The 27496-nt window shown below is 38.9% G+C and overlaps 1 pseudogene; it reads right to left on the reverse strand.

The window, feature by feature from the left end:
* LOC139721494 (uncharacterized) overlaps positions 1 to 27496 on the reverse strand; it is a 188909-nt pseudogene that overhangs the window by 86121 nt on the left and 75292 nt on the right.

Consider the following 27496-nt stretch of genomic DNA (forward strand, 5'->3'; position numbering starts at 1 on the left):
TGCTCCCCCCCCCCCCTCCTGATTTAGCATAATGTAGTCAAAAAAGCCCAGCCTGATTAGGGTTAAGGTATCCTCAAAACAATACTGACAACAACAACAACAAAAGAAATATGTGTGTTTACAAACTAAAATGTGGAAAACAAATAATTTGGAAAATGAAAAACAAAACACTAAGTAAAGTGAAGATAGTGCAGTACACATGATTATGTTAGCCTATAATCAACAGGCTTGTAGACCTGAGTTCAAATAGCCTAACTAATTTTTGTGAGGTCTCTGTAGTACATGGGTGCAGCAGTCAATACCAAACTAGTTACTGTAAAAGTGGTTATTTTCGCGCGACTAATTTTTCGCGCTTGGCTGGGTAAGAGGAGTTTCTGCTCCCCCCCCCCCCCTCCTGATTTAGCATAATGTAGTCAAAAAAGCCCAGCCTGATTAGGGTTAAGGTATCCTCAAAACAATACTGACAACAACAACAACAAAAGAAATATGTGTGTTTACAAACTAAAATGTGGAAAACAAATAATTTGGAAAATGAAAAACAAACACTAAGTAAAGTGAAGATAGTGCAGTACACATGATTATGTTAGCCTATAATCAACAGGCTTGTAGACCTGAGTTCAAATAGCCTAACTAATTTTTGTGAGGTCTCTGTAGTACATGGGTGCAGCAGTCAATACCAAACTAGTTACTGTAAAAGTGGTTATTTTCGCGCGACTAATTTTTCGCGCTTGGCTGGGTAAGAGGAGTTTCGCGTGTTTTTATTTCCGTGGAATCAAAGACACCAAGTACAGGTACATATGGCAAGCAAAAACATTCGCGCGCTTTAATTTTCACGCTAGTGTCTGGTTGTGCGAAATGCGCGAAAATTTCAAAACCGCGAAAATTTCCACTTTTACAGTATACCAAACCCCATCTGGGTGCCTGCTACAGTAGGAAATAAGTATCACATCACCTGGCTCACAGACGATACACTGCATGTGTCTTTCAAATTTAGCCCACACTTCAGAGTTTCCTTAGTACATGCATGTTAAAAAATATTGTTTCATAAAAGGCTATCAAGGTGTCTCCATGTGCATGTTACACAATCATGTAGATGATAAACATTTGAACACTGATGGCTGTCAAAATGGCATATCACATCACAAATACTATCATGAAATTTGAGAACGTATAATCAATGTTTAACACCCAAAAAAAAGACTAAAAAAACGAATGTGATTCATACTCTGTTACAAGGGCCACTCATGATTCACACACGTTGAGATGAGCAAATTTGTCAGCCATATTGCAAATACGAGTGATTTTCATTGACCCCAATCACATATTACTATCACTGTCTTACAATCAAAGTAATTAGTCATTGCAAATATTATCACACCAACTATAATGTACAAACATGAGAAATGGAAGAAGTCACAAAACACATGCAGATCACTGAACCTGTTTGACTATGACAAATAATACACAGATCTAGTTTCAGTTTGTTTCAGTTTCCTTTGCTTCGTCAGGCACATTCCTATTCCTGGGAAGTTTTGTTCATGACAGTAGCTACAGACATTTCTCTATCATTTAAACATAATAAACATTGTGACACTGGTTGTTTTATCTGTGACTTGCTGGTTGTACTACTCAGCATCCTTTCTGTAATTCTACCATGTTCTCATGCACCTGCTTATACTGTCTTGGAATCATAACATCCAATGATGATATAACTATATTAATCTGGCACACACTATAATCACCACATTAATTCAACATTCACTTCAATCAGTGCTTCAACAGCAATGAAGGAATGAAAAGGTGGATATCTTTAGAACTTATTTGCTAGAGCAATTCCCTTGAATAAATTGATAAGACACACAAAATTAAACTGTGGTAAAGAATCTTCCCCAGCACTTCACAGAATCACTGAAATATATATCAACTTCCTCCTTTCCGGACAAACACACTGACACACGTAGGAGATCAAAGGAAGGGAGTCAAGAAGGCAAGAACTGCACTCAGTTGCTGATGTGAACAAAAACAGAAAGCACTGTTAATATTGAAGTGTGGTGAGGGGTATGACTTACTCTTCCTGCCTGGTCTCCCCTCCTTCTTGGGGCTGGTTTGGGCTGTTGTTTAGACTTTTCACAGAAGAGATCAAGTTAAAAGTGTACTCAGACATTTTACGGAAAGTCAGCTAGTAGATACTCAAGATCAGACGTAGTATTTTGCTTTAAACATACATTTCATCAAATGCAAAGCACACAGTGACCAACACAAATGACATTGCATGTTGCTTTTGTTTTAACACAACATGACTCACACTAGTGCAAGCACAGCTGCTTCTCCACAAAGCAAATAGAAATGTGAATTGCAGATACTCATTTCTAACAAAGCAAGAGTGAGGATGATCTTCCTCATAGAAAGTTTAGTAGGCATGACTCCCTGCTGAGTAAGGATAACAGCTTTCTATTTAAAAAGGTTTACAGCACAAGATTTGACATTACAATCTGAAAATTTTTTGCTACAATGCCATCAGAAGTCAACTGAACATGTACAAATAGTAACACAAGACTAAATCTTACTGATTCCACATCAATGATGTCTAGTTCAGGATCTGTGGAGATCTCAGGTGACATCACTTGAGGCTTCTGAAGGTTGCATTTGGAGAAAGTCGAGTTGAAAGAATATCTGTCATTATTAGGGTCATTTTCAAATCTTAACATAATCCTCTTTTCAAATTGCACTTGTAATAACTATAAGTAGAGTATTACATACCAAAAAACTTGTTTGTTGTTCAAATCAAACAAAAGAAAGCCACAAAAAAAAAAAACAACTTGAGAACAAAACTAGATTTGTGACTAAAAGAAGGGATCATGGCTGAATGGTAAAACTAATAATGAAGTAACCATGTATGTGTATCAATGCATGTAACCAAAAAATGACATGAGAGTATTTGGTACAAATTGTGTATGTACAAGAGACTGGGGGGGGGGGGGGGGGGGTCTCAAGCTCACCTGAGTATCGCTAGTTCACCTTCCAATCAGTCTTGCAAACTACTACCTGAGAAAATCGCAAACTGGGGGGGGGGGGGGGAGGGTGGGCAGCTTTGAGGGGTTCTTCATGTATGGGGGCATGGCGTCCATATGCATATTTTGGTAAAAATACCAGCCAAGTACATATCTATTCAACATATATATTCAATGGACTGTAGTTCGATTCACTGATTCCATGTCATCCAATCTATTTTGTTTAATTACTTATTATAATGTCATGCAATGTAATGTAATTTAATGTAATATTATGTAACGTAATGTTATATAATTTATTACGCTTTCCATAATCTCTATACATGCATTAATTTAAGATTTAAATGTTAAGCGCTTAGAAACTACTGTAAAATGCGCTATATAAATGTACATTATTATTATTATTATTATTAAGTATGTTTACTGTATTTAGAACATTTGACTATGCATTAAAAAAGAGACTAAAAAGAAAAAAAAAAAGACTTAGTAAAAAACTGCCTCCCCCATTTGATCCCTGCCCAACCCCTGGATGTATCAAAATAACCTTGAGAGTGCACACACTAAAAATATACATCTTGTATTTACTAGAGTATTTCCAGTTTTATACAATAAAAAGATAGGGGGTTTTGGTGACCTTGCATTAGAGGGATAGTACAGTATTGGTGGAGATGAAAATTGGGCTTTTAAGTTTTTGCAAGATACCAAGAAAACACTTATGAAATAGTACAGAGTATACCATTTTAGAAGAATTCAAAGTTTATTTGATGAAGATCAGGTTTTGAATGACTGAAACATCCAAAAACAAAGCAAACAAAGTGATCGTAATCAAGTGTGGGTCCCACACATTATTAGAATCGCTCTGTTTTAAATATCTCAGCCATTTCAAAAACCAATTTTCATCAAATAAACATTGAATTCCTCATGGAATTACATGCTCTTTCATATTTCATAAGAGGTTTCTCATTATCTCACCAAAAAATGTTAAAAACCTGAAATTGGGTCTCAACCAAACTATACGATCCCTTTAAGGATATAAATTGTCACCCTTTGTGATAACACACTAGCTTTGGGGACAAATTTGACCATGTGTTTTCAAGAAGTCCCCCCTCCCTACACTTGAATCCCTCCCCCCCCCCCCCCCAACATATATACACTAGCCTACCCCAGATCTGCCACAAACACAGAAGAAACTACAGTCACCAATCTACTTACTCAGAGCACTAACTTAGCTTACCTCTTCTGGTCTTTGATAGAAGATTTGTACTTGGGGGATTTGCATCCCCACCCCCCCACCCCTCACGTATTGCACCATTATAGCCTCATAATGGGTAATGGTGCCCATTTGCACAGATACATGTTCTATCTATCACCTTGGGTGATAACCCCTGCCAATTTAGTAAAAATCTGACAATGCATATGCAAGAAGAAGATGACAATGTGAAGATTGGCCTCAATTCTCCTCCCCCCGCCTCACCCCCCCCCTCCCCCCCCCCCCCAAGTCTGGCACAAACAAACTTGAAATTACAGTCATTAATCTAACACAGCACTACCTTAGCTCATTACTTACTTGAGAGAAGTAATTTGTAAAGATTCCTGAATTTGGAAGCTTTGTCTGTCTCCTACCTCGGGCATTGTGCTTAGGGGGCCCCCAGTGGGGAATGGTGCCCACTTGTACAAATATATAATTATTCTATCTCCTAAAGGATGCTACAATATACCTACCGAGTTTGGTGAAAATCCGTCATGGGGTTTTCAAGAAGAGAATGAAAATACACAACTGAGGAGGCCTTGGACCCCTCCCCCCAGCTCCAAGGGGGACCCCCCTGGATCTGTCATGAACGAACTTGAGACTACAATCATAAATGTACAAACTCACAGTATTAACTTAGCTCTATCACTTCCAGTTCAAGAGAAAAAGATTTTAAGGAACCATTTATCTATATGGGGGGGGGGGGGGGGGGGGGGGGCACTATGGCCCCACGGGGCCATAGTGCTTATTTGAACAAATTGAGATCCTATCCCCCTAGGGATATACCTGATACCTGCCGAGTGAAAACCCATCATGGAGTTTAAGAAGATGATGAAAGCGTAAAAAGTTTACGAACGACGGACGATGGACATCATACTCTGGAGGATAAGTGATTGCAATAGCTCACTTGAACTGATAATGCTATGATGCAAGTTTTACACCAGCATGGATCCATTTTTCCAGGGAAAAGGCTCAGGTGAGCACAGGGTGTGTTCTAGCGCTCCATCAAAGTGTACCGTAATGTACCATGTCCATACACCAGAGAAGTGCTTGAACCATTTTCTGATGTGCTCCAAAAGAATTTGTGTAACACACACTACACCATAATACAATTGTACAAAGAGTTATTCTCTTTGTTAGGAATGTCTGTCATTTACCTGAGTAGCATAAATGCACCAGGTGCATGATCCTGTTGCTACAAAATGGGTAACCCTTCTGACTTGAGTCCAAAAATAACTCATGTGGTATGTTTTCTCCACAGAGTGCATAAACACTCTAAATCTGGCATGGTATGGCATGGTTTTGTTCACTTTGGTTTGCTTTTGAGAGCTGAAATGAGGCCTCAGAAACAAACAAGACACTGTTAGAACTTGTACATACCTCTTTAGCTTCAGTAAGATAATATCTAATCAGTGAGTATGACTAGGCCCTAATCATATAAAAAGAGAAAAGGAGGGGAAATTGCAAATGAAAAAGCACCTTCAGTTCTCTTTGCTGCTCCTCTTCCAGTCGCTGGGAATGCATGGAACAAATACAAGTTAAGAAATAAAAAAGGATAGGGAAGAACTTGTCAGATATGGTACCAACAAAAATAGAGTAAATAAATTGTAGGGACTCTCTAAAATTGATTTACATGACAGCTCATGTTGAACTCTGCGTCATGAGGAACAATGAAACTTGGAAATCAGGTGCGACTTAAAAACAGGAATACATCTGGCAGGTACTCCAAGTGCAAAAGCCATCATACCGTACTGAATGCTTAGTCAGTTTGATGGCTGGTAATTGTTGTTATACAAAGCACCAATACTGGAGAAACTCAATGCATGCATCTCTGGATTCCATCCTCTCTCACTATTATGAAGAGCACATGCAATACACCAATCTCCTTAGATCCTCAGTTCTCCTCAGAAAGTTTCATTGATCATGTAATAGATTCATTACACCTGGTATATAAGCCCTATGTATATACTGCTCTTGCTTCTTCAACCCTCTCTCATGATTGACGTCCACTAGAGCTCCGACAAGACTATGAAGCGTTGCGGAAGCAAAATCTGTCATTTTGGCTTTCTTTCCATGTCAAACTCAGAAAAAACATGTGAACTGGCCTATGTCCTGGGACATTATTAGAAATCTCTGCAGACTGACTCTAGACATTCCTAGGAGTGTAATAGGAATCATTCAGAAAAGGCACGAAATGCTTCAAAATATGCTGATCATAGCTGGACAGCAAGGATGCATCTAGGATCACACAAGGAGTGGTAAAATAGTGAACTAGGACAATCAGGATGACTTTCCGACTACTTAAGTCAGATATGCGGACAATATAAAGAAAAAAATGCTAGTTTGTAAAATTTGGCACCAAATTTCAATTTTTCTTATATGACTGCTAGCCTTCATGGAGGTCACACCAGCTGGACTTCATCTTGCCTCATTGCTTCAAATACAGAGAGATGCTGAGCTAGCACTAGTCCTGGCCCTCAATGGATTGACAAAAATCTGTCATTTCTGGTGACGACTCAAATGTTTGAACGTTGTCAAATGTTTGAAGTTTGTCTAATCTGGGAGAATTTTCTTTCCTGTACCAAACCTCCTATTAAAATTGAAACAAACCCGAGATTGAGAAATAAGCAGAATTTCTGGACCATATATACTTGTATACACACACATATATATATATATATATATATTTTTTTTTTTTTTTTGACATGCACTTCTTTCACTGTGAAAAACAACATATTTCCTTTGATGCTTCTGCAGAGCATGCCTAAGTGATCAGAATCTTCAAATTCGCTTTTCTCTCTTTTTTATTAATGAAGCTGCATCTCCTACAGTGTACCCTTATTTCAATCAATTTTTAAATGGGTTAGGATGACCCAATTCCAACAAGTTGAATATTTTTTCATGCTTAGAGCTTTAAATATTTTGAAATAACCAGCTAATTAAGTATGACAATGAAAAAGTTATGTTGACCTACATGTAGTTCTACTTTTGTGGGTTTTGAGCCGTTTCGGGTGTCTTCCACTTTCATTTGCAAAGCTTCCTGCACCGCAGGGTTCTGTCAGGAGCATTTACAGAAAGGGCAAAAGTGTTACGGAAAGGCAGAATGTCATGATGTCCACACAACAAGTTGCAGAAGGTGTCAGAAAGTTCATTTCCACATCCAAATTTTGGTCTCAATCATAATTTGGATGAGGAAATTTTTCTCTCTCCTGAAGGTGCGGAAACGCCTGGACATGTTTAAAGACAGTGAGAGGACTCTTTCAAGAACAAGAACTTGCCAAATGAATGCAAAATCACGGAATTTGCTTTCCTCGTCTTGTCCGCGCTCTTGTGGACGCCATTCATGTTTTCATGATCCTGTCCTACTGACACCAACACCCCTAGGTACCTTTCTCTGGGCTGGTGTCTGGGCACGGTTCACCTCATGGAGTATGGCTTCTAAGTGGCCATGTTTGATATCTGGACACAGCTCTAGGAGTGTGCTACGCTTCAGGCGTCGTATAGTGTTCCAGGTCTTGTAACCATTCTCGGCAAGTGTTGCAGCATAAATCACCAGGTCAGGATCAATCTCCCTCAGCCAATCCACCAAATACTTCAAGTGTCGATGCAGGGGGAAGGATCAAGACTTACATTAGATCTTTGAAATTACCACCTTGAAAAAATGAAGTACTTGCTAAGAATAAGGACACAATAAGTGCTCAACAGCAACCAACACAGAACAAACACAGACACGCATACACACACATACACACTAACAAAAAAACAACAACCAAGCCACACAGAAACAGTAATTTTTGTGATGCTAGTAAACAAATGATGAGGATAAATACTGGCTGACAAGGTAACTTGTATGCAACATCTGTGCATTAGCTTACTTCAAGCACGAAAGAGTTATGTTGTGAATACACACAAAGTTAACAATCAATGGGCTGTATGCATAAAAAGTAGCAATTGCTTGCAAGCAATTGAGCAATTGTGCTTTAAGCACAAGCACAATCTTGTCAATCCAAGGATCAAGTTCAAGCAATCACTTATAAATCCATATGCATAAAACTATGGAATGGCCTACCAAAATCTCTTAGAGAAGCATCTTCCATTGATGGTTTCAAAAAGAATCTCAAGACATATATTTTCAATTTAAATTGACAATATGGTATACCTGTATGTATACTGTAGTATGTGTACGTATAATAGGCCTATCGTTTGTTGGTTTATTGTCTTATTATTTTCTGTGATACTGCTGTAACGTGACACAATGTGTACTCTGTTCTATAGCGCCTTGAGTATCCTTTTTTAGGTAGAAATGTGCGCTTTATAAGAGCCTCACTATTATTATTATTATTATAACCTTTTGCTTGTGCTCAAACATTTTGCTTGCAATTTCAACGAACGGGACAAACACTATAACAAAGGCAGGTTTGATATGCTGTATTTGAATGTGTGTGTGTGTGCGGAAACATTTCCTACCATAGAAACATAAAATCACATTTATAAATGCACACACGGACATGCACAATAATTATACTGGCCAATTCCCATCACCTCTCCCAACTGTTGCTTGGTACAGTCCCAATCTGCAAGATCAGACATAGAGAGAAGACTCCATGCTCTCCACTGGTCTAGGACAATTACCCCCTGGGTAATTACCCCAGACCCTTACCCTTCCCCTAACCCTAATCCCAATCCTGAACCTAATCCTAACCATAACCCTAACCCAAACTCTATACCCTAAACCTAACCCTAACCCTAATCTTTACTCTAACCTTATCACTAACCAGTATTTAGCTGAGGGGTAATTGTCCTCAGGGGGTAATTGCCCTGATATGGCTCTCCACATAATGATGTCAGACATTGATATATATACTTTCCCTGTTTCTCATCACAATTTGTGTGCTAACCAAAGGACATTCCCCTGGTTGAAACAAAAAAGTTTCTGAATTCTTGTTCATTTATTATACTCCTGCACAACTTTGACCTTTTCTTTATGAACATAAACATGATGCTTAAATTGCTAATTTTTGCTAGCTAAAGCTTTTGCTTGCAAGCAAGTGCTTATTTTTATGCATACGGATTTGAGCAAAAGGCTGGCACAAGCAATTGTCACTTTTTATGCATACGGCCCAACATCGATAGCTTAGAGATAAACATGAAACGAAGCATGATCAAGACACTACACAGTAAGAGTGGATTTACTTGCCAACTACAAGTGAATGTTTGGAACACAAAATATTACCAGGGCTGCCAACCTTGAGTAAGAGTTTGGCGTGAGACACTGCGAGGGAGTGGAGCGACCTCCTGGCTAGCGCCTGGCGGCCTGCTGTGCGGCTGTACGTACGTACGTACGTACACAGTCAGTGTATGTAAAGCGATGTAAAGCACACATCATAGCCATACATGTACTGTAATTTGCCAAAAGTACAAGCTACGCTCACGTGGTATAGGTAGAAACCAATCGCAATCCAATACCTCCTCTTTGCGTGCGAACCGAAAACGATTATCATTGGTTAAGCTTTACATCCGCGCGGGAAAATCTCAAAATTTGGGGCTTGGGCATATCAATATTCGGAATATCAGAGAATTTAGAGAATGATATATTTATTTTTGTAGTCATGTACATTCCATTTTGGGGGTTTAGCGTGAGATCTCATTTATCAGAGTGAGACAGTCAAAATTGGTTGAATCGCGTGAGTCTCATGCTCAATGCGTGACAGTTGGCAGCCCTGTATTACATTAGGTTGTTGCATATTAACAGGCACTGAAGTATCCCAGCATAGCTTCCTACGAAAAGCTGCAACAGGGATTACTTCTTCAAGGTTCAAGGGAACATGATATTCACAGCAGGAGATGGCTCATTGGAACAAAGTCTGCTGAGCATTGATTGCCACAACCCAGTTTACTGACACTAACTATGATCTTTTGGCCCAGTGGAATTCCTTTTACTCACTCAATGAGAGTATCATCAGTTTGGAAACCAACCCACAATATATGAAGGTTTGCATTGGTGTGAAATATCCCTTGTGCTCATTTTGCAGCTGACTGAAATACCAGGGAGGTTCAAGGATTAAGATGGAACATTCAGACACAAAACTAGAAATGCTGCTAAGGCAACTGGTATGCCTCCACCATCTATTGAAATGGTCCTCCCAATATGTCTACAGTAAACATGTTAAATGTGAGATGACAGATTCACATGACTGGCAAAAACTTGAAATGACATGTCTGAAAGTTTGGCACAACCAAAAAAGGGTTGAGTGTTAATATTCCTTCAACCAGGTTTTATATGGATAGCTAAATCATTTCAGAGAGCATGCACTTGGAAATTTGAGCATTTTCACTGGACCTTTAACCATTTCCCTATGACCCCATGATCCATAACTTCTTCACATGAAAACTGTTAATCTACAATTTTTTATGATAATACTTTGAGTTATGGTATTTTCAGAATATGGGATAAAATATTTAGTGACATTCTAACATTTTCACTTGACCCTTGAACCTATGGCAAATTTCTGTCCCTATAGAATAATTGTGTTATCAAGCATGTACAGTTAAACCTTTCTATAAAGAATGCTCACGGGAAATGCTGAAAGTGGTCTTTATAGACAGGTTTGACAGAGGCGACCATTCGAATCCATCTATTACATAATTTGAAACTCCCACTACCATCACTGTTTAATTATACATTTATCTGTGAGCATTGTTTTATTTCATGACAAAGTGTATAACGTTATTTGAATAAACAGATTTTAAACCTGCTCATGTGATTTCTTTCATGATGTTTTTGAGTTGATTGTGCTAATGTTTCTTTTCCCTTCCATACAGGAAGGGCGCTTGTACATGAGCTTATCCGTGGCTATATACCCAGTCGCTCAAGTGAAGACGCTCTAAATGCCTTAAAAATCAATCAACAATTCTCCAAGTTCTATTTCCATTATTGACTGTATAAAATCCTATATTTTTTCAAAATTTTCTCATTAAAGATACAGAAAACTAGAAATGTCGCTATGGCAACTGATGCCTCCGCCATCATGCATGATTCTCCCAATAGGTGTATAGTACAATGTCTTCACAATGTGTGATGACAGTTTCACATAACTGGCAAAATATTGATATGACAGGTTTGTCAGAAATGTTTTGAATGTTCACTTTCCTCAAACTGGGTTTGCTATAATTGTCTAAGAGTGCAGGTACACATATTTGGGGAATTGAGGATTTTTACTTGACTTCTGACCGACCCTGTTATAAGTTTATGCACTGAGTAATTTTTAAGGTATGAAGAAAGAGTGTAATTACAGTACAAAATAGATTTTTTTTTTTTCATTAAAACCTGACCTTTGATCCTTAACCTTTGACCTTCTGGCTGGAAATTTCCCAGAGAATCTCCATTAGGTAATGCATGTACTTGTATATACAAGTACTAAGTTTTAAAACTAATAATACAAGCATTGCATATACTAGTATATGAGGGAAACAGTAAAATTTTGAGGAGTTGACCTTGACCTATGACTCCCTGACTATTGACCCATGACCCCTAAATCAAACCTTCACCAAAGTTTGGTGAAATTTGCTCTATCTAGATTTGAGTTATCGCGTAAACGGATACAATTTCATGATTTGACCTTGACCTTTGACCTTTGGCCGATTTCACCCAAAATCTATTCAAGTAATTGCATCATCATACTTTATACTTGGACCAAGTTTGGTAAAATTCCAGTCAATATTTCTCAAGTTATCGCGTAAACGAAGGCGGACGGACGTACGTATGGACGGATGGACAACCCGAAAACATAATGCCTCCAGCACCACTTCATGGCGGAGGCATAAAAATTAGTAAGATAAAAAAAAATAATTGCACATTTTTAGTCACAAGTTTGTTAGTCTTAAATGAATATTTGCCAACGAGCGTGCCACATATCAAACCTGAAGTGCAAAGTGCGAAAAAAGCAATTCAGAACATAAACTGGTTGTGGGGGAATTATGTGGTCGTTATGGATGGGTGATCATTATAGACAGGTCAAAAGACAGGTCTAACTGTATATACAAGCTGTACCTACAATTGTAGTTTGATTTATGAGTGTATACATTAAGCAATCTCAAAGGCATAGAGAAAATATTGTAATTTCAGCATTAAATAGTAGGATTTTAGCATTCCAACCCGACCTTTGACCCTTGGTCACTGCTCACATACCCAAAAATTCTCGAGAGAATTGTTGTTGGGTAGTACATGCATACATAAGTTTCAAGGACATACCTTGAGTCAGTTCTGAGATATAAGAAAGGACAAAAAGTTACATTTTAGCATTTCCACCTAACCTTTGACCCTTGACCCCACAGAAAAGAGTGAAATTGAAAGAATTTTAATATGACATTCAACCTTGAGCATGTGAATCCACAAGTTCAAAGGCACAGCTTCATCTTCTCAAACATATGTGTGCCAATTAGTCTCATATGGATATCTCAAATGGCTCCTTAACTTATGCTGTCCACAAAATCGGATACAAATGGCGGAAGGACAGATGGACGGAAAGATAGATACATTGTAGTAGGACAACCCGAAAACATAATGCCTCCATGGCACTTTGTGGCAGAGGCATGAAAATCATACCAATACAGTAAAGCTATACAATGGATTTATGTGTCTGAATGCTAATGAAACGTATAACAAAATGAACATCGGAGCATCGTTTTGAACTAGAACTCGATAATGAATCACCTTTCTGTCTGAATTTAACATGAGAATGCCTGCAAAAGGTGACCTTACTTTTTTCTGCTTCCCCAGGCAGGGGCCTAGCAGCAACCATAACAACATGCACATTTGTCGGTGAAAACCTCCGACGAAGTCGTTGATGAAACGCCCCCCAGGGCTGGGCTGAGCCTGACTTTAAGTTCAAACATTTCAATGTTTTGTCGGAGCGGCGCTCTGCTTGTAAACAATCGACTATTATTGGGAGCGCGCCGGTCACAATTTGGTACCTCATTTGGCCCAGTTTGCATTACAGTGAGAAAAGGCCGGGCTCAGCCGAGGCTGAGCTGCGGCCACAAGACTACCTCCAGAGCTTGGCCAAATGCGTGGCCAATTTTGGTACCGCCTTTGGCCTTTTCACTCACCGTAAACCGGGTCTTGCTTGGCATTGCATATCACACTTACTTTTCGATGAACCATGACCTTATACCTATCCGAAATTAAATCAATGATTTGAGACCCGAGTATGTTGGCAAGTAATATTTCACAAGATGAGAACTGACAGTAATTGAATGAAGTGTTTTTGTTGAAGGTATAAAAATTCTCAGATTTTCCTGATTATTTGTTTCATCAATATCTACATGTACATAAAAATGTATATCACTCCTTTGTCCTTTGCATAGGGTAAATGTATTACATGACACAAAGAACGGCAGTGTGTTAACAAAACCATGTCAACACTATTATTGCAGAATGCAGATAATTAAGGTTAGATGTTAGAGTACACAATTAGAGTTGTAATTAGTTGGTGCAGTAAACTGCATTACTATCTCAAGAAGGCTTTAGATAACATGCATTCCCTATCCAATGCTACTTTTATCAAATTCTATCATTATGGACAATTTCTATGAAGGTTATCATCCTATATAAAGAATATCATTATATTGAGTGCATCATCAAATCACTTAGAATCATGAATCATTGTCTAATAGTTTCACGAAATTGAAAAGTTTATTGTGTTCATCATATGCAGTTTCCATGTTTCACTATAGCCGTGTTCAGATGGAGGCAGTTTTGGTCGGAGTAACTTCGGAGGAAGGGTTGGAGGAAGCTTGGTCGGAGTAACTTTGGAGGATAGGTTGGAGTAGTGCACATCCGCACAAGGTCGTGGTAACTTCCTCCGATCGGAGAAACTTACCACGACCTCTTCCTCCAAACGAGATACTCCTGAGTTTTCTCAGGAGTATCTCATTACCACGACTAGCCGGTCGGAGTAAATTGCCCATGCGGACAAGCCCTCAGAGTCTCTATGAACTTACATACCTTACGACCTAGGTAAAACTTCCTGGGTCAAATCGCAATGTTGACATTTTGCGAATACACATGCAATTTTAACCTAGTCGATTGCGACGAAGAAGCTAGTGCTCATACAGAAATTTCCATCAACAAGAATGGAGAAGAAAAATGCCACTGGTATAAAACAATCGCATGGTTGACGTGCGCGGCGCTACCACTTCCGGAAGTTACACCGACCCTCGCACATAAATTGGTCGGAGTTACTTCCCACGACTGTCGTGCGGACACAAGGGTCGTGGTAGGATATGCATTAATTTGAATATTAATTACCGTGCCATGAATTTTTACTCCAACTAGAAATACGTCTGAACATGGCTAGTATCTGTCTGTACTCCTGACAACATTCTTGAAACATGCCTTATCTGCATATAAGAGAACAATGCAACGGTCATGATGATAGCAAGATTTATACAACACCTTAGAATGATGTCGAATTGTGATTGGCCAAGAACATGTCACATGACATTCAATAGAAAATATCTATCAAACTCTGAGAGTGACAGGAATGGGCCTATTGCACGGCTCGAAGGTAATATAGCACGGCTTCGCGGGGGGCTACTAATGCACGGCCGCTGCCGCTCACACTAGCAAAGCGCCAGCAAACTACGTGCTGGCCGGCTGCGCTGCCCGGTACGTCTCACACAGACCAGGCGTGGTGGAGTACTGCAACGTTAACGTGTACGCACATACGGGCAGCTACTTTACCTCTGCGGCCTTACCTACGGCTGTGTTTTAATTTGACTCTGATGTGCTATGTGGACCACAATGATCAAAAAATCAAGACTTCATTTCAAGTTGAGAAACCGTAATTTGATTATTTTTCTGTGTTTTTATACAAAATCATTTTTGGAAATAGACAAAGTCTAGACCTACTACTAGATCTACCGATATCTCAGATCGGCCTTTACCAGTCAGGCCTAACTCGATCTAATGTTAGTGTAGAATGGGTATAGACCCTGCAGAGTTTGTGATTCCTGTGACTGTGTGGTCGAATCATGACGAGTGTTTGAAAGCAGTACACTGGGTGGTTTACAATTCTCGGCCTAATTGTTACATTTATTTTTGGGCCTTCCTGAGTTGGCGGACACTAATTTAGTATTGTGATTGTGGACAAGGTGTTGTATAAAACGAATAATTTATGATCTTGTTCGTGCATTGGGGCACGGAATATCGCACTCGGCGCGAGATTCGCCACTGGTCTATTCAACGCGGCGCTACACACCTTGTTGAATAGACCAGTGGCTTATCTCGCGCCTCGTGCGATATTCGTGCCCTATGCACTCACAACTCATAAATTATGCGTATGATATTGCATGAATGACATGTTGATGACAAGTGCGTAAAGTATTTTGCCAATAACACCCCGTGTAATGCAGTGCGGGGCTGGGCCGAGCCGCGACCGAGCCCAGCCTCAATTGCGAGGCCGGGCCCCACAATTTTGTCTGTTTACACTGCCGGGCTCGGCCACGCTTTTAATTCAAACCTTTCAATATGTTGTCGTAGTGGCGCTCTGCTTGTAAACAAATGCAATTTGGTATTGTCTGGTTTTCAGACCCTTTGTCAAATGAATTCCGTGGCGATGAAGTCGCCGTTCTGGCAAAGGCCTTTGCCGAAGGAAAAAATCCTTTGCAGGACAAAACCATCTTAAACTATACTAGTTTTCGACATTGAGGGGATTAATATCCTGAACAGCGAAATAGTACAGGCAGAGGGTTTGGAAGCCAGACTAAAATTGGCCGCGCATTTGGCCCAGTTTACGTTTACACTGAGAAAAGGAGACCACCTCCAGAGCGAGGCCAAATGTGAGGCCAATTTTGGCCTCGCATTTGGCCTTTTGCGCGTTTACACTGAAGCGGGGCTGGGCCGAGCTGCGGCCGAGCCGCGGCCGAGCCTCGCACTGTAAACGGGGTCTAAGGCATGACACCCACATGGCAGGTGTGGAAACAGTTGGGTACACATGAGCAATGTTCATGTACAGAAAAACAATTCTTGTTACTACGAAGGGCTTGCTTACTCATAGGATATTCAAGGACAGTATAGGTTTACAGTGCTTAAATATGTGACATTTACTGAATGTTACATTGTAACACTTTCAAGATAGCACTGCAAATATATTAAGAAAATAACATACAAAGTTTAGATTACTAGTGGAGAGACGAGGTAAAAACTGACCACACGAGGGGGAGGGGTATGTGCCACTGGTTAGTCGAACTTTCAATACTAAAGTCAACTATTTGGGACCAACTTACACGTTGTTTTGTAAAGGCAACCTCAAAGTTACCTTTGCTCTCTGGAAACAAACCAGAGTCAAGGAAAGAGCCCTGGATTAAGACAGAGTATAAGAAATCTGGTTACAAGTTTGTAAGTGGTACATTACTCAAAAGCTATACATTTGTACATAGTAAGAGTGGACGAGGCCTGATAAAAAGTGTCTTGTACTTCCATCCTGTGTAAATATATGTTACCAGTATGCCACTACCAGTGTTGTTGTTGGTTATTCATTTATAATTGATTCTTGAATATCAGGCACAATGCTATGTTTTTGATTGAAAGGAGCATACCAGAATTGTGGTAAACTGAAAGACAATAAAGTCTTCCCTTCCATGATGTTTTTTGTGCCTTCAATAAAAAAAATCAGATGACTGTAATTCATGACCAGGGAGGTGGAAAGAGCCCACCTCCCTTGTATGACATAAATCTTTCAAATGAAATTTACAAAAAGATACTTCAGCATTGTTACACATGGTTTTCTTGCAAGTGATCAGGGTTTAAAAATCAGAATTACACCAAGAGCTTTTGTCTCGCATCAGCATACTGAGTATTTGCCAACACCAATTATGAGTTTTGGATGTGTTACTGAATACTATAAACATGTGCATTATTTTATTGCTTTGCTTGTAACAGCATTGAGAATGAAGACAAGACGAGCGTAACACTTGCTCCTTTCATGAATGGCTTTTCTGATGACTGTTCTGATTGCCAATATTCTCAAATAATTCTGAAATGATAAAGCGACACTCATTTCCCAATCACTGCAGTAGATTTAAGCTGATTCCTATTGTAAGATCTTATAGAAAAGAGTAGAGTATCGGAGAAGCATCTCTGAAAAAATGCTGGTATAAGGAGATGGAATGGCACAACCTGCTCGAGATCATTTTCACTCACACTCAGGCCACCTGTCAACAGTCCTTCACTTGCTTTCTTGTTCTGTTCTTTTCCTGCTTCTAAGGGATGTGTCCTTAGTTTTTCCATGGGACTTAACCGTGCATTTTCCTCTGGTATCACTCTGGGGTGGTTAGATGCCTCAGGACTTTCAGGGGGGTTGCGAAGCTTGTCAAGGGGATCCAGTTCAGCATGCTTTTTAGGGATGTCTTTAGGGGGGAAAATACGGGCCTTATCAGAGCCCGACTTATGTGTACTTGACTTGTCTGAGACAGATTTATCGGAGACAGACTTGTCTACAGTATCAGCAAAGGAGAGGTCAGACATAATGTCATCTTCTGCTGTGGATTGCTTTCGTCTACTGCGGTGCTTCCTGGCAGGATTCTTGCTGGATTCGCGTCGAGAAGATTTTTTTACTCTTTCCCCCATCATCCTTCATTTATAGTTTTGGTTGGAATAATCACATTACCCAGGCATTAATGGAATGCATGCAAAGAAGGACAGGTAGTAGAAATAGATTGGAATGAAAGAGCAAGACAAATAAAAACAGTACAAATGGAATGAGATACATTGTATAGTCAATATAACACTGGGCTGAATTCATTATTGAAAGCTGACAAGCAAAAATGTAGTCAAAGTTGCTGAATAAATAATATGATGCCAGCTTAGGGAATATTATATATATATATATATATATATATATTTTTTTTTTTTTGGAAAAAGGAAGGATAAGAAAGACATATTGTACATATAATCATGGTAAATAGGTCAAAATATAACATTGCATCACATGATAATGTGAAATTTTTGGTAAAGTGCATAGTCGTGACCTCTATCACAACACTTAAAGCCCGCCTACGCCTTTATTGTCCACACAGCGATAGCATGTAGCAGGGGGATGTAGGGGCAAAGCTTATTTTAGTTCTTTTTGGCGTATACAACATGTATGTATAGAGCACAAGACACAGATAGTATGCAGCCAAACACAAGTCTGCTCAGCACTACGCGGGCTGTATGTACTAAGTGTTTCAAAAAACATTTCCCACTTTTGATCATTAATAGTTCAACAACTATTCATCCGATAAAACTGTCATTGATATGAGTAATAGCTGAATAGTGTACAATTTTGTCAGAGGGTGATTTGAATGTGAAAGCATAAATTAGTTTCATTAAATCTAAGATTGATTTTAAAGTAAGGTTTCGGATTTTGGTCAAATTTTAACCCTCTGTACAAAAATTGAACGTTGCACAGGAACCAATGATGTGTATGTGAGTGTGTGCTGACAATGGCCCTTAACAATGGACATGCCTGAACCACCTGTTGACTAGGCGTCAGTCTCGCGCTCCCAGGCACATGAATGCTTAATCAATAATTCATGTGGATTGCCCCTGGGCACTGCTAGTCTGAATTCATGCACGGTAAAGGATAAAATGTATGCACATGGAAAAGGTAAGCACATGTTTCCATGTGCTTGCACACACCTCATTTCATTCCAGCTGGCAATCATTTTGAAATTTTGCTTCACATATCACTAAATTTGGGAGATAGATAAGCATAAATCATCTAAAGTTCCTCATTTTAATGTAACTATCTACTAATTAAATAGTCTGACAAATTTTTCGCTTTTTTCGATAAAAAGCAGATTATTTTTGGTAAAAGAGTTCAGCAGCATTTATCATTGGGGCGATTTGTTTCACAGTAGATTAATTTCAGGCTCCATATACACAAGTGTATACTCTGATTGATTTTCTTTGCTTCCTGTCACCATGTTTATGATAGAACAGAAGATAATCATTGTAATTTCGTTTTTCAGAAGTAGGGAGAGCACTGTCACGAACTCAACGACAGTATGGGCAGGCATTTGACTTTACACAGATAATGCCAGAGGGCTGAATAAAGACTAGTTACTTTTTACTGTAAACAATTGTGTTCAGTGCATTTGGAACATTTCTTTGAACATCTTGGCTTTTGAGTAAGTTCCACATGTAGCTGACTGGTATTTTTCCAAGGAGTTAAATAGAAACAGTTCATAGACTCAAATTATAAAACAAATAAAGTACAGGTTTAAGTTTGTGATGATAGTGGAGATGCAGCACACTCTCGGGTATTAACAATAACATTAAACATGCATTTGGTTGGGTCTAGTGCATATTTCATCATGATTGTACATAGTGCACTGCATCTCCACTAATGCACTCCCACCTGTGCATTATTTTGTATACTAGCACCATCATGAAAGTACATTGTAATACAATGCAGTGTATTCAGTCAGAGTAGTTTAAAAAAAAGAACAAAGCAGGAACACCACTGCTAATCTCACAATGAAGTGTTGGTGCACCTGCCTAATGGAGACAATGTTTATGAAGGAAAGTCTTCCCTTTCAACACAAAAAAGCAGATAAACTTGTGAACAAACATAAACACCTTCAAACTCTATTGGAAATTAAACACATAGCAGTACACACACATTTTGATGCAACACCACATGCATGGATACAATGTGCATTCAAGCATGCAGCCTGATATTCTACCAAAAAAAAAAAAAACCAACCCACAAAAAACAAAAACAAAAAACTTCATAATAAGAACCACTGCAAAACTGATGCAACTGTGCATGTACCACAGTATACATGACTGTGCATCAGAGTAGCCACAAAAGTTAACCATGCTAATCCTGATAGGTAAGGAGCTGAGGTGACATTTTGGTTGAACAATGTTCATTTCTTGGTAGGATTTTTTCATTGTGCGATTTTGTAGAATTCAATTCTTGGGAATTCTTTACATTTGAATTTGAAAGTTGCCAGAGTGAAAGGAGAAACATGTTCTCTTGGGTGTTTATTACTTTTTTTACACCCATGTTTCTTCTGTCTGATGTCTTAGTTTATTTTTTGTCTGTGAGGCACATGGAAGGGTACACAAGATATAGTATGCAGTAGCATTGATCCTTTATGATAAGCACAAATAGCTAGATGAGCATGCCAGGTTTTCAAAATACTCTGATAATCTCATCAAATCAATTACCATAAGGTTGTTGAACCCTTTGGTGTTCACACAAACAAGAGCAAGACAGTATGGTTCACTGGATTCTTCTCAAAGCTCCATATCTACAAGGTAACATTCCTAGGGGTAGATTTTAATCACATATTTCACTTGGCTATAGACACCCTGTTTGGCTGAGAAATACGTCAGATTTCAAGCTGAGAATCTCTTCTTTCACAATCTCGCCTAATCCAAGAGAAAAGTCTTACCTGGTAAACTTTTTTTTTATGGCCCTAGTGATGCAAGGTCACATATACACTAAAGCTTATAAATAGCACCACTGCTGAGACATATTGAATTGTCATAACATCAATTCATCAAATAATTGATTTAAGATATATTCATAATTCAAATATAAATAGAATGCAAACAATAAAAAAATAGCTGGGGAGATGAAGGGAGCACTTTTGTGATTACAAACTATGTGGTATCATCTTAGCACTGAAAATGCCAAAGTGTAAAAAAAGCATTCTACATAACTGGAAGGATTTCTAGACTGTTAGTGGAATTTGTGTTCAAACTGGCAGTTAAAAGAGTGTTACTGTGTATGTGCAAGTCTTACATGAAAGAAATAAAATAAATAAAGGAGAATAAAATAGAAACATCCCCAAAGGCAACAGGAATGAAAATGAGGAATACATTCTAATGGTCTTAAAGATAGAGTGTTGGTAATGATGCACTCGTAGGAAAAAAATATATGACAGATATACTGTGAAGGAAGAAACTCTCTGGTGACTTGGCATTCATTTGATCATACCTTGTGGTCTGTGGATTGTGACACTTCTTCCTGTTTTTGCTTTTGATGGGTGGGGATGGGAGGTGATTTTGAAGTCTATGGCCAGGCATGAATATGGAGGAAGGGGAGGGGAATCAACAGAAAACAATGTCATAGTCAGTCATCAACATTTAACACATTCTTCATAAATAGAATTGCAAAAACATACATGTCTTTGAAAAACACTGTGACTGTACAAAGTAACCAAAGTTTTAGTGGTTTGACATATATGAACAGTACCTATTTTACACAATGGCCTAAATTTACAAAGGAAATTTAAATTCAGTCCATGGATTGTGCAAAGTTCAATTTTGTAAATGCGTGTGACACATTATGTATACTAACAGACATTCTAAATGAATGTGCCCTGGCTGATATGCACAAGGTACATGTACATGTATGCCTATTTAATGGTTGTGAAGTGGATTATATTTCCGTGGAAGCAAAAGAGGGATAGACTTTGCAGCAAAAGGTGAGTGAGATGGAAAAATGCAAAGGGAGCATAGGGTGCAAACTATTGGTATCTTTATATTGGTACAGGTTTGCATGGTTTCACACCTACAGCCTGAGGATATAGTTCTCTGTGATAAAACTTTACTGTGATTATGTTACATAGCGCTGACCAGTTTCATAAACAGGTTGCTATTCAAAACGTTAAAAACGTTTCTATCTGGAGCTGTAATAATGGGCCGTGTATGCTTAATACTCCAAACTAAAGTGTATTTGACCTTTAAACTGAGAGATGATAACCATGTCATGTAAATTTTAAAAACTGTCTTACCTTCCTTGGCTGCTTTGACCTCCTGCCCGAGTTGCCTTCTTTCTTCTGCAGAGTTGGAATAGGGGGTGAAGCCGTACGCTGAAGGAAAAAAGGAGTATATCACAGAAACACTGTGAGAAGATGCAATTCATACATTGATAACTTTCGGATACAGTCTAGGTGGGTGCTTCAATCATAACAGTCTCCCTTTCACTGTCACTTATTTTCTTGCCCTTATGGTCCTACAGGGCTAGGATTCGACTCTGTTTAATGTTTTTTCTGCATCTATTTCTATACATTTCTGTGTCCTTTTCATATGTCCCACTGTTTTTTCGATATTTTTCTACAGGATCAATGGATCTGCAGTGCCTTTTTGTCCATTGTGTTGTCTTCCTGTCATGTAAGTCTTGTCTTGACAATGTAAAATTACTATAAGGTTCCACAATTATTGTATTGTGATGGTATTGTGACCCTGCATCACATCGCCAACAAAAAGTCACAAGGAATTATCAGAATATGCTCAAATTGAGAATGCTTTATCAACACACTCTATCCATGACTAATACTCACTTTCAAAGCAGTAGCATCATCTTTACAAAAGTATTAGAGTTGAAATTGAAGAAAGAGTAAAGGGTCTTTAAGAAATGAAAGGGGGCCTCTCAAACAAACCTAAGCATACTATTTAACAAAAATAGTGTTATTGAAAAACTGCTAAAAAACACAATTTCCCATTTGTTTTACTATCCAAAACTTAAGGATAACGTAGAAGAATTGCTCTTTCAGAAAATATGAAAAACTTGACTAGATTGACTAGCTTGATCCGGTTCACCTTTTTTGAGTCCTTGTGTAAAATCAGGCTGTACAAATTTTTGTTGGTTTTGGGATAAATGGTCACAAAATGCATATAAGACAAATCAAATATAAGACAAACAGGTGATTAGACGATGTGGTATATAGACCAAATAGCAATAGACCAATTGGATATAAGACGAAATGGGCATTGTCCAAGTGTTATGTAGACAAACTGGTAATGAGGCTAAGTGGTAATTGGACTATATGGTCATTAGAAGAACTGGTTGTAGACAAAACAGGATTAGACTATGTGAGTTGAGACTCAATGGGCATTAGACAAAATGGGAGTAGACCAAGGGATAGACCCCCAATTTTTCTTCCACATATGCAGAGGTCAAATATCGCCTACATTGACTCATTTTCCTCCGTCCCATAAAGATCAACTTACGCAGCTTTGACTGATTATACCAAAATCATCTGACCAATGAAATCTAATGGAACTGCAACTTACCTGAGGTTCTGCAGTGCTGTTCTTTTCTCTCAGTGTGGGGATTGGAGGGGACAAAGCACGCTGTTGCTAAACAGAAATAATACGAGCCGCTTAGAGTAGCACTCAGGAGCTTTAGCTTACTAGCCATTTCATACACACAATGCTTTGCATTACATCAGAGTTTGCTACTCCTTCAATATAACTTATCAAAGGAAAAATAAGAGTGGCAGTTTCATGAGTAAAGTTTGCACTCCCCCGCCCATTTCCTTATCATCACATATGAAAGAAGTACAACTGTATCTTGAAAAACAAAACAAAAAACAAAACAACACAAAACACAGCCTGGTGACTTCTAGCGCCTTTTTGAACTGCAGTACAATGTATATCAAAGGCAATCGGATAATAGGCTGGAATTACATGTGTACAAGTACAATGCATACACAACATTGTAAAATTCACAGTGCCCTAGTGAAGGAACACAGCAAATATTGTTTTCCTTTTTCCTTTGTTAGCTTGGGAAAGAGGGTTTTTCTTTTAATAATCTCATATCTGAAATAATGAAATACTAAATAAACAGGGAACAGCTGATTTTCATTTCTGGAATTATTACTTGTTACAGAAGAAACGATAAAGAGATGATAAAGAGTAATGCAGTGCATAGCCATTGAAACAGCAGACAGGGGCTGGTATGTGCAATCTACTGCAGCTATGCATTGGTTAATATTTGAATAAAGACACAAAGCTTCCACTCACATTCAAATTACTGACATTATAGTTGAGATCTCTGTGTCTCAGCTTTTCATCTGCCTCTCTCCTCCTCTTCTCATTAACCTCCTTCTTCTTTTGCTCTGCTTCCTTCCTTTTTTCCTCCAACTGACGCTCCAGGTCTTCTTTCTGCTTCCGTTGCTAGGGACATTGATATGGATGGCAAATGAAGAGATTTTATGGAAACAGTCTCATGCATAATCTGCTGATGTCAAATATTTGAGCTCAGAGAGTATGACACCGGTATATGAAAGAGATTCAGTACACATTTGACTTACAACAGCTGGGTGAAATGCAGAAAACTGAAGCACAATAACTTCACTGAGGTCAGTACATGATTTGGACAAGTTATAAACTGAAGTGTTTCAGGGTGATGTATGCTTTACATATGACACAACCTACTAAAGAAAAGATAATATAAAATAATGATCTTATTTTGCAAGTTTTCTCAAGAACTCAGAGTGAGAGCCCACTCAAAGTGTGCACAGTGATATTACTTCTTGGCATGTTCAATGAGGGAATAAGTTCCCTCTATGTAGTCTCAGAATCCAGTCAAATTTGTCTTTTTAACCTGGCATCATCGTACCTTTTTATCTCAGTTGGGATAATTGGATATTATAGCTCATTTTGGACTATAATACTGTTCTTACAAGGACTATTATCTAGGTGATTTTCAGTTTTTCCATGCCACAGTTGCTTGATGGACAACACGATTCCACCTACCCTACATCATACGGCTAAGTCTGTCATGAGCGGTACAAGTTCAAGCATCCAACATCATACGGCTATATATGTCTGCCATGGGTAACAAGCACTGCGCCTCATGAACCTAATGTAAGATGAGGAATGTTCACGTGCATTTTAATTTCGCAAATTTTGTGAGAGCCAAGATTCGCGAAATTAATATGCACGCAAAAGTTCTTGCCTACATACACATCACAATGATTGCATCGATAGCCAATATGATACTGTACAATGTACGGTAAGCTGACTTGTATATTATAGCCGGCCCTCGCTGTTTTGGCTTGGGCAGCTCCCACTGTCGTAGTGGCGATGTTTGAGCTGAATAGAGAAATCTGTGCTAAGTACTAGAACTGCGTACGTTATTTCCAGTACAATGTGCACATATGCAAGGTGCGCTCAGGAGGAATGAACAGTTTACCCTTTCCAAGCAACTACTACTACACTACACTACACTACACGTACCGTGAATAAGTAATAGTACCCTCAACTGTATGTAAGCTGTGTGTATGGTACACACAGCTTGAGCCAGGCTGAGTGTGAGCGCCTCTAATTTTTTTTTTAAAAATACGCATGTATTCTATTGTGCGTTCAGTTTTGTTGCATGTTTCATAATTATCGACCAGTACAGCAGGAAGCATCAGCAATTCATGAATATTTCATGCCGTGGAAATGGCCGTCAGTTCCAATTTGCGAAAATTTCATGAGGCGAAATCGTGTTTTACAGTAAGTTTTTACCTGCTCAGCCTATAACTGGAACGAAAAGGAAAGCAGGTGATGGGAAACCCTCCAAACTAGAAATACCACTTAAAGTGATTAACACCGGTCCCCCACCTCAAATTGAGGGAGTTTGCTCAACCCACAATGATTTAATAGTATGCTATTTATTGAAACAAGAGACCCAGAAGTCTCATGCTCAACAACACCAATCACGCTTTGGCCATGGTGTTGGTACGGTATGTACCGCAGATTGTAGAGGTGGCAGCAACTACATGTACAGCGGGGATGAAAGCAATTTTCCTGCAGCAGCTGCTGGCTATGCACGTGCAGAGCCTATGGGGCGAGCAGTGCAAGTACTATCTCTAGCTGCAAAGTTTGTGGTTTCCTCCTCCATGGGCAAACCGATAGATGATGAACTGGAAAGTTCTACCAATTACCTCATCTCCCATTGCCTGGAGGGGAAATCAATGGAAGAATCGGCTGCAAAATACCCAGCCCCAAGCAACTGCCCCTACTTAGTCATTCCCAAGGTGAACTCAGTGATTTGGGACAATGTGTTTTAGGGACATGAAATCCAGAAGTCCAGAAATCTCTTGCCTGAAGGCTAAGTGCATTCCTACAAACTCTACTTTCTGATCTGAACGAGGTGCAACAGTACGCATTGGCATTGCTTTGTCATGCAAATTATGAAATGAACTGTTTGAGCAAGGAACATGAATGCTGCCTACGAACATCATTTGTGCAAACCTACAATGCCTGTGACTGAGTTCCTCTTTGTTGACGACCTTGAATAACGTGTAAAAGATCTCAAAGAGGAGACTAGGGCTGCCTTCAATGCTGCTAAAGGACAAGCTAAGCAGTAATCAACGCATCAGCCATACCATCTATACAAGCACAAGGCTAGCGGTGGTTTCAGCCTTAACCCTAAAAAGACTGGGCTATTTTGGTAGCTTGAAAGACTGGGGGGCCTAAAGGGCCCCCCTTAAGATCTCGGCCGTGGATCGCGCGATCGCCGCGGAAATTTGCACAATGGTAGTGTGCGATGTAATCTACAAGATCGTATACAGTTGAACCTCTCTTATCCGGCCTCCCTTTATCCGGATCTCTCTATTATACGGACGCAATCTCGCCATGATTTTTTTTTTTTAAATACTTACGGGAGGAAAGGGGGATTCCCAACTCCTTGACAACTCCTACACAAACACACATGAATTACATATACTTGATACATTTCTTAATAATTATTTAGGTAAATCATCCCAAGAATTTATAAAAGAAAATGATTTCATTCTTGCAAACACGAACCTCTATTTTGGGGTCTGTTACTGAGTGTAACAATGAAAAGGTTGCAGTATACACATTACTACATGTGGTACTACAATGGGCTAAATCAGTACATGTGTATGTATATGTACATGTATAAAGCATTGAGTCTCCCGTATAGGGCCAAATCCCTTATCCGGATGAGCCCCGGTCCCGACTTGTCCGGATACGAGAGGTTCAACTGTATTTAAATTTTCCAAAATAGTCTTCTCTTATTTTATTTTGATTAATGATGCTAATTCATGCGAGAAATCAGACTCTTTGATCTAAATCAGTAAATAAAGCTCCAAAAGTGCTCATTTTTGGTGTAATTATTCTTTGTAGCATTCTTAGCAAATGTACTTGAAAAAAAATTCAGTATCAAAATCAATTTCTTATCTATTTTATTGTTTTATGAATTTCTTATGTATTTCCTTGTTTTTTCGACCTTTTGTTTTTGTTGTTTTTTTAACAAAATTTGTGGCAGACACTTTTTGAAGCATAGTACTCCTAAAATAAATCAATTTTAGCCATTTAGAGTAAAAATAAGCATATTTATATGAACCATGTGAAAAAAGTCAATTTGCATTGACTTTGTACACAAAATCACATTTTTGAGCCATTTTCGGCCTCACATGCATGTACAAAAAG

This window comes from Diadema antillarum, unplaced genomic scaffold (assembly GCF_040938485.1).
Source record: "Diadema antillarum isolate AM-2024a unplaced genomic scaffold, OU_Dant_1.0 scf00000144, whole genome shotgun sequence".
NCBI lineage: Eukaryota > Metazoa > Echinodermata > Echinoidea > Diadematoida > Diadematidae > Diadema > Diadema antillarum.